We start from the raw sequence: 9,135 nt of genomic DNA, 5'->3' as shown, positions 1-9,135 counted from the left end.
TCCATTCTGGTCATATTGATCAGTCTGAGAGGTGTGAGGGTATACCTCAGAGATGCTTTAATCTGCATTTCTCTAATCAATAATGATTTAGAGTAATTTTTCATATGACTATGGATTGCTTTGATTTCCTCATCTGTAAATTGCTTCTGCAATATCCTTTGACCATTTGTCAACTGGGGAATGGCTTGTTTGTTTATAAATTTGACTGCTTTCTCTGTATATATTAGAATTGAGTTCTTTGTCAGATGTACTAGTTATAAAAATTGTTTCCCATTTAACTATATTTCTTTTCTTCTTGGTTACAGTGGTTTTGTCTGTGCAAAAGCCTTTTAATTTAATGTAATCAAAATCGTCTAGTTTGTTTTTAATGATGCTCTCCATTTCATCCTCCGTCATAAACTGCTTCACTTTACAGTGATCTGACAGGTAAACTATTTCTTGATCTCCTAGCTTGTTGTAATATTGTTTTCTATGTCTAAATCATATTTATGTTTTGTCTTATCTTGGTATACGAGGTGAGGTGAGGTCTAATCTAAGTTTCCTTCATACAACTTCCAATGTTCCCAACAGTTTTTATTGAAGATAGAGTTTTTATCCCAATAGATGGAGTCTTTGGGTTTATCAAAGAGCAGGTTATTATAATCATTTCCTGCAATTGCACTAGGCTATTCCACTGATCTACCATTCTATTTCTTAGCCAATAGCAGACAGTTTTGATGACTAATGTTTTATAATATAATGTTAGATATGGTAGGGTTAAGCCACCTTCTTTTGCACTTCGTTCATCGAATCCCTGGAAATAATCGACTGTTTATTTCTCCATATGAATTTACATAACAGCTTTTTCTAACTTATTAAAGTAAATTTTTAAAACTTTGCGAGGGCAATAAATGAGTAGTTTAATTTTGGTAGAATTGTCATTTTTGTTATAGTACCTTGGCCTCTCCATGAACAGTTGATATTTGCCCAGATATTTAAATCTGATTTTAGATGCATGAGAAATGTTTTGTAATTGTTTTCAAAAAGTTTCTTGAGTCTGCCTTGGCAGGTAGATTCCCAGGTATTTTCTAGTGTCTGAATTTACTTTGAATGGGATTTCTCTTTCTATCTGTTTCTGCTGTATCTTGCTAGACATATATAGAAATGTTGAGGATTCATGATGGTTTATTTTATATCCTGTGACTTTGTAAATTTGCCAATTATTTCTAGTAGTTTTTTAGATGACTTTTTTTAGAATTCTCTAGATATACCATCATGTCATCTGCAAAGAGTGTGAGTTTTGTCTCTTCCTTCCCAATTTTAATTCCTTCAGTTTCTTTTTCTTTTCTTATTGCAGAGCCTAACATTTCTAATATTGAATAGTAGTGATAATGGGCATTCAATTTTCACCCCTGATCTTATTGGGAATGCCTCTAGGCTATCCCCATTGCATATATTTCTCATTGATGGTTTCAGATAGATACTGCTTATTATTCCAAGGAACAATTCATTTATTCCTACACTCTCTAGTGGTTTTAGAAGGAATGGATGCTGTATTTTGTCAAAAGCTTTTTCAGCATCTATTGATATAAACATATGTTTTATGTTAGGTTTGTTATGGATATAATTTATTATACTAACAGTTTTCTTTATATTGAACCAACCCTGCGTTCCTGGGATCAATCCTACTTGGTCAAAATGTATTATCTTAGGGAACACATGTTGTAATTATTTTGCTAAGATTTTATTTAAGATTTTTGCATCTATATTCATCAGGGAGATAGGTTTATGGTTTTCTTTTTCTGTTTTGACTCTTCCTGGTTTAGGTATCAGTACTATATTGGTTTCAAAGAAAGAGTAAGGCAGAGTTCTGTCTTCACCTATATTTCCAAAGAGTTTATATAGAATTGGAACCAGTTTTTCTTAAATGTTTGCTGGAATTCACTTGTTAATTCATAAGTCCCTGAAGATTTTTTCTTAGGGATTACAATAAAGGCTTGGTGAAATTCTTTTTCCAAGATAGGTTAATTTAGGTATTTAATTTCCCCTTCGTCTAACCTGGGCAACTTAATATTTTTTGTTAATATTCAACCATTTCACTTAGATTATCAAATTTTTTGGCATAGAGTTGTCAAAACAATTCCAAATTATTAATTTAGTTTCCTCCTCATTGGTGGTAAGTTCACCATTTTCATTTATGATACTAGTTATTTGGTTTTCTTCTTTTTTATTAAATCAAATTGACCAGAGGTTTATCAATTTTATTGACTTTTTCATAAAACCAATTCTTGGTTTTATTTATTAGTTCAATGGTTTTCTTGCTTTCAATTTTATTAATTTCTTCTTTCTTCATTTTTTTAGTTGCATATTTAGTTCATTGATTTCTTCTTTCTCTAATTTATTTATGTAAGCATTTAAAAATTGAATATAGCCCCTGACAGCCATTTTGAGTGTATCCCATATGCTTTGGTATGTTGTTTCAGTATTGTCATTATCTAGGATAAAATAATTAATTCTTTCTATAATTTGTTTTTTGATCCACTCATTTTTTAAAATAAGGTTATTCAGTTTCCAGTTAGTTCTGGGTTCATATCTCCCTGGCCCAATATTGCATATGATTTTTTTACATTATGATCTGAGAAGGATGTATTCACTATTTCTGCCTTTCTGCAATTTACCATTAGGTTTTTATATCCTAGTACATGGTCAATTTTTGTGTAAGTAAGTGCCCTTTACTCCAGAAAAAGCATATTTTCCTTTCTGTCCCCATTCAGTTCCTGCATAAGTCTATCATTTCCAGGTTTTCTAACATAGTATTTACCTCTTCAACTCCCTTCTTGTTTATTTTATGGTTAGTTTTATCTAAGTATGAGAGTGGGAGGTTGAAGTCTCCCACTGATAGAGTTTTGCTTTCTATGTTTTCCTGTAACTTCTTCAACTACTCCTCTAAGAGTTTGGATTCTATAAAACTTGGTGCATACATATTTAGTATTGAAATTGCTTCATTGTCTATGGTACCTTTTAGGAGGATATAGTTTCCTTCCTTATCTCTTTTAATGAGATGCATTTTTGCAGCTGCTTTATTTTATGATTCGATTTACCTAAATCTGAGAGTAGGAGGCTGAGGTATCCTATTAGTAGAGTTTTGCTGTCTATGTCTTTCTGTAGTTCTTTCAGTTTCTGCTCTAAGAATTGGCATGCTATACCATTCAATGCATACATATTCCATATTGAAATTACTTTATTGTCTATGGTATCTTTTGGGAGGATATAGGTTCCATACTTACCTCTTTTATAACTATCTATTTTTATAACTGCTCTGTCTGAGATAAGGATTGCTACCCCTGTTTGAAGCCCTCTCCCTAGGCCTGGAGGTAGCAAGGGGTAGTAGCAGGGTCTGAATTGTCCTTGAACAATATGGGATGGGCCCTGGGGGAGATAGTTATTCTCCTTTTCAGCTGAAGGAGCTCTGCTGCCCACACCTGAGCCTGAGGGCTAGGGTGTTGTTACTGTTTATTCTGGAAAGAGGGCTCCACTAAAAGTTTGGAGCCTAGGACCCCCACACCCTGCAGGTTGATGTCCAGCCATGCTCTACAACTCTCTCAGCTGGATTCACCCTCCAGCTGTGCTGGAATTAACCAGACCTCAACTCCCCCAGCCAAAGATGCCATGGCTAAAGTTCATCCTCAGGCCTGCCACTCATCAAAGCCTCCACAGCTAAGGCCAGTCATCTGGTTTCACTCTGCCTCTGCTGGTTCTCTGCTCTCCACTCTTGACTCACCCACAGTCCATTGAGATGATCCTTTTGGTAGTTGTTCTTCTCCTAGCTTCTCTTTCTGTGTTTTGTCAATCAAATTTCTATTAAGGGACTTCTTTCATGTTATTTTTGAGGGTAAACCAGGAGACCTTAACACAGTGCCTGTCTTCTCTCCAACATCTTGGCTGGAAGTCTTCTCCAATCAAAACTGCACCTTTTTAAAAGGCACCATAAACAATGAAGTTATATCATTATTAAAAATATGTGCACTTAGTGGTATAGCATCTAAAATCCTAGCGGAAAAACTGAGTGAATTGCAGAGACATAGACAAGAAATTTTAATAACAGGGGACCTAAAACTCCCTCTCTCAGAACTAGATAAATCTAACTACAAAATAAACAAGAAGGTAGTTAAGAATATGGTTAAAATCTTAGAAAATTGATATATGCTAGACCTCTGGAGAAAACTTAATAAGGATAGAAAATAATACATATTTTTCTCTGTAGTATATGGCATCTATGACAAAACTAATCATGTACTAGGACATAAAAATCATATGATAAAATGCATAAAGGCAGAAATAGTAAATGCATACTTCGCAAGTCAAGATACAATAAAATTACATGGAATAAATGTTCATGGAAAGAAAATCCAAAAATCAACTGGAAAATGAATATCTTTATTTTAAGTAATTAATATATCAAAGAGCAAATAATAGAATCAATCATTATATTCAACTATATGAATTCAACTATTTGATCATAATAAAACATCATGCCAAATTTTATCAGATGCAACTAAGGCAATTTTTAGGGGAAATGTTATATCTCTTAATGATCATTTGAATAAAATAGAGAAAGACATGATCAATGAATTGCATATGTGAATAAAATAATTAAAAAAACTAAAAATCCTCAATTATATATTAAATTAGAAAACCACTGACCTAATTAATAAAATTAAGAGTTGGTTTTAAGAAAAAAAACAATGTGATAGACAAACCTTTCATTAATCTGATTTTAAAAAATGAAAGATTAGCAAATTACTAAAATCAAAGGTGCAAAGGGTGAACTTAGCACCAATGAGGAGGAAATTAAAAAAGATAAGATTCAGCTATTTTTGCTTAACCATATGCCAATAAATATGATAACCTGAATGAAATGAATGAATAATTACAAAAATGTAAACTACTCAGATTAATAGAAGAGGAACTAAAATACTTAAATAACCCCATTAAAAAAACAGAAATTGAAGAAACAATCAATAAACACCCCAAGAAAACATCTCCATGGTCAGATGGGTTTACAAGTGAGTTCTACCAAACATTTATGGAATAATTAATTCCTGTTCTTCGTAAAAGTTTTTTTGTTTAAAAAAGAATGAGTTCTACCAAATTCCTTTAATGACACCAACATGGTGTTGATACATTATCAAGGAAGAAACAAAACAGACAAAGAAAATTATAGCCCGATATCCATAATGAACCTTGATGCAAAAATCTTAAATAAAATTTTAACAAAGAGATTGCAACAAGTTATTACTATGATAACACACCATGATCAGGTAGGGTTTATACCAGGTAGGCAAAGGTGGTTCAATATTTGGAAAACACTCAATATAACTGAACATATCAATAACCAAACCACATCTCACATCCTATATCAAAATAAGGTCATAATGGGTACAGTATTGAGACATAAAGTGTGACACCATAGATCAATTAATAGTTCAAGAAATACTCTATCTGTCAAATCTATAGAAAGGGGAGAAATCTGTGACTATGCAAGAAATAGAATATATATATATATTCTATATTATATATATTATAAAATGCAAAATTTATACTTGCAAAATTCTAAAATATGTAGAAAATAGCATCAAATTTATAAGGTTGCTACTTATTCCCCAATTGATAAAAAGTCAAAAGATTTGAACTGATAGTTTTAAACTAAAGAAGTTAAAGCTAAATATAATCATACAAAAAAATGCTCCAAATCATTACTGATTACAGAAATGCAAATTAAAAATAATAAAGTATCACTTCACACCGATCAGTTTTACTAAAGTAACAAAAAGTGAGAACAATCAATGTTGGAGTAGTTGTGGGAGGATTGGGACATTAATGTTCTGTTGCTGAAGTTATGAACCAATTCAGTCATTTTGGAAAGCAATACGGAACAATGCCCAAAGAGCAATAACACTGAGCACACTCTTTGACCTAGCAATTTCAATACTAGGTCTATATCCAGAAGACATTTAAAAAATGGGAAATGTTACACATGTTCCAAAATACTCATAGAAGCTCTTTTTGTAGTGGCAAAGAATTGGAAATTGATAGGATGCCCATTAATTGAGGAATGACTGGACAAGTTATGGTATATTAATATTTTAGAATACTATTATATAAGAAATATAAGATAGAATGAATGGTCAGACTCTAGAGAAGCATGGAATGAATTACAATAACTGATACTGAACAAAGGAAGAAGAACCAAGAGAATATTATATACATTAATGACAGCACTATGAGATGAGCAACCTTCGATGGATACAGCTCCTCTCAGCAGTTTAGAGATCTAGACTGAGCTGGACTGACTCAATTAGACTGACTGTGGACAATGTTACTCCATTCAGTGGAAGAAAAACAAAACAAAACATAATGAAAAAATCTTATAGAGTCTAAATGAACTTTTAAAAAATATCTCTTTTGCATTTTTTCCTATCTCATGGGTTTTCTTTCTTTTCCTTCAATCCAAATTACTCATATTAAAAATGCCTAATCTGTAAACATGTTAAACACAAACGTGAATGTACAACATTCACCTGACCATTTGTCACTGAGGGGAGATGGAAGAGAGGGATATATGTCCCTTAAAAATATACTTATGCATGTGGATTAAGGTTGAAAAGCTTTCATAAAATGTAATTGAAAAAAAGAAAAGAAAATATCTACAGCTTGAAGGGACAGGGAGAGAAATCTGCTGCACCCTGCTGAGTGTGGAGTGAGGAGCAGGGCTGCAGAATCTGCAGTGAGAATTGGGAGAAAACAGCCTGCACCCCCAAAGATGGTAAAGGAAGATTGCAGAGATTTCTCTGCTATCCTTGGTGTAGAAAATTTTGCTGTTTGCCTACACTCAGATATTGTAGTTTGGGCTTCCATACTAAGATAGCTGGATCCCTCCTTATAGCCCCAGGGCAGAGAGTAGTGCTGTGGCATCTACATATGAAAGCATAGGCTAGAGAGCATAAGACCTTGTAGGAAGAAAGGTCCTAGTGGGCTGACCCCCCCCCCCAAAAAAAAATAACAACCCCAAAGCCTTGGAAGTGTTATAAATTAGTCTTGGGCTGAGGAAATGAGTTAACAACAGAAAAAGAAGAATCTGGCCATAGAGAATTACTTTAGTCTCATGGAAGATCAAAACATACTCAGATGAGGACAAAATCAAAGATTCTGTATCCAAAATCCCCAAGAGAAATAGAAAATGGGCTCAGACTATGGATGAGCTCAAAAATAACTTTTGAAAAGCAATTAAGGGAGGTAGATGTAAAATTGGGAGGAAATGAGAGCAATGCAGAAAAATCATGAAAATCAAATCAAAAGCTTGTTGAAAGATATTCAAAAAAAACTAAAGAAAATAATATGCTAAAATCAGTTTAGGTCTAATGCAAAAAGCAAAACAAAAGGCAAATGACGAGAAGAATGGCTTAAAAAACAGAATTGATCAGCTAGAAAAGGAGATAAAAAAGCTCTTTGAAAAAAATAGATGGAACTAAAGGAAGTTGATGACTTTTGCAAGAAAGCAGGAAGAAATAAAACTCTGCCAAAAAAAGTAAAAAATTAAAAGAAAATGTAAACTATCTCATTGGAAAAACAACCAACCTCAAAAACAGATCCAGAAGAAATAATTCAAAAATTATTGGGCTATCTGAAAGCCACAACCAGGAGAAGAGCCTAGACTTCATTTTTAAAGAAATGATATAGCAAAATTGACCTGAGGTCCTAGAACTGAGGGTAAAATAGAAATTGAGAGAATTCATTCACCAGTCACCCCCTGAAAGAGATTCCCAAAGAAAAATTTCCAGGAATATTATAGTCATATTCCAAAACTCCCAAATCAAAGAGAAAATTCTAAAATCTGGCAGAAATAAACAATTCAACTACCGAGGCTCAATATTCATGATTACGCAGGATCTAGCAGCATCTACATTAAGGGCTTGTAGGGATTGGAATATGATCTTCTGGAAGGCAAAAGATCTTGGTTTACAACCGAGAATCAACTACCCAACCAAACTGAACATCCTCTTTCAGGGGAAAGATGGGCTTTCAATGAAATGGGACTTTCAAACTTTCCCATTGAGATGACCAGAGCTGAACAGAAAGTTTGATCTCCAAGTACAGGACTCTGGGGAACCATAGAAGGAGCGGAAGAGAGGGACTAACTATGAGGAACTTGATGATGTTGAACTGTTTGTATTCCTACATTGAAAGAAGATACTGATAACTCATATGAACTTTCTCATTTACAAGGGCTGTTAGAAGGACTATATATAAACAGGACATAGGAAGGAGTGGAATTTAATGGTGTGATGTGGTAAAGGGATGGAGTCAATGGGTGATGGGGGAAAGGACTGGGAAGAAGGAAAGGAGATGAAGAAGCTGAGAGATTTCACATAAGAGTCAAGAAAAAGGCTTTTAAAATGGAGTGGAGGAGGGGATGACAAGGGAGAATGAGTGAGTCTTCATTCTCATTGGAAATGGCTCAGGGAGGAAATGACATACACACTTAATAGGTTGAGGGAATCTATCTTTTCCTGGAGAAGGATGGGAGGAAAGGGATGGGATGAGGGGGTATGGGTGGAGGGGAGGGAAGGGGATAACAAGTGATAGAAGAGAGGGAAGATCAAGGGAGAGGGAACTCAGAGTCAACACATTTTTGGACAGGGCCAGGATGAAAGGAGAGAGAGAATAGAATAAATGTGAGTAGGGAGAAATAGAGTGGAGGTACAGCTACTAGTACCAACTGAGCAAAAAAATTTTGAAGCAACTTTTCTGGTGGACTTATGATAAAGAATGCAACTCACCTCGGAGACAGAGGCATTGAAATCTGAACACAGACTGAAGTGCATTTTTTCTCTCTCTCTCACTATACATACATACATATATATATATATATATATACATATATATATATATATATATACGTATATATATATATATTCTTGAGGTTTCTCATCTTTTTGGGGGAGGGGGTTTATGTTTATTCTTATGTTTACTCTTGTAACATTCAATTTACATCAGTGTATGGCACATGGAAACAATGTAGAGACTGTCAGACAGCCTTCTGTGGGTGGGGAGGGAAGGGGGAATTGTAGAATTCAGAAGCTTGCAAAAAATGAT

The sequence above is a fragment of the Macrotis lagotis genome, chromosome 5 (assembly GCF_037893015.1).
Source record: "Macrotis lagotis isolate mMagLag1 chromosome 5, bilby.v1.9.chrom.fasta, whole genome shotgun sequence".
Taxonomy (NCBI): Eukaryota; Metazoa; Chordata; class Mammalia; order Peramelemorphia; family Peramelidae; genus Macrotis; species Macrotis lagotis.
Note: the sequence above shows the minus strand (reverse complement) of the source record.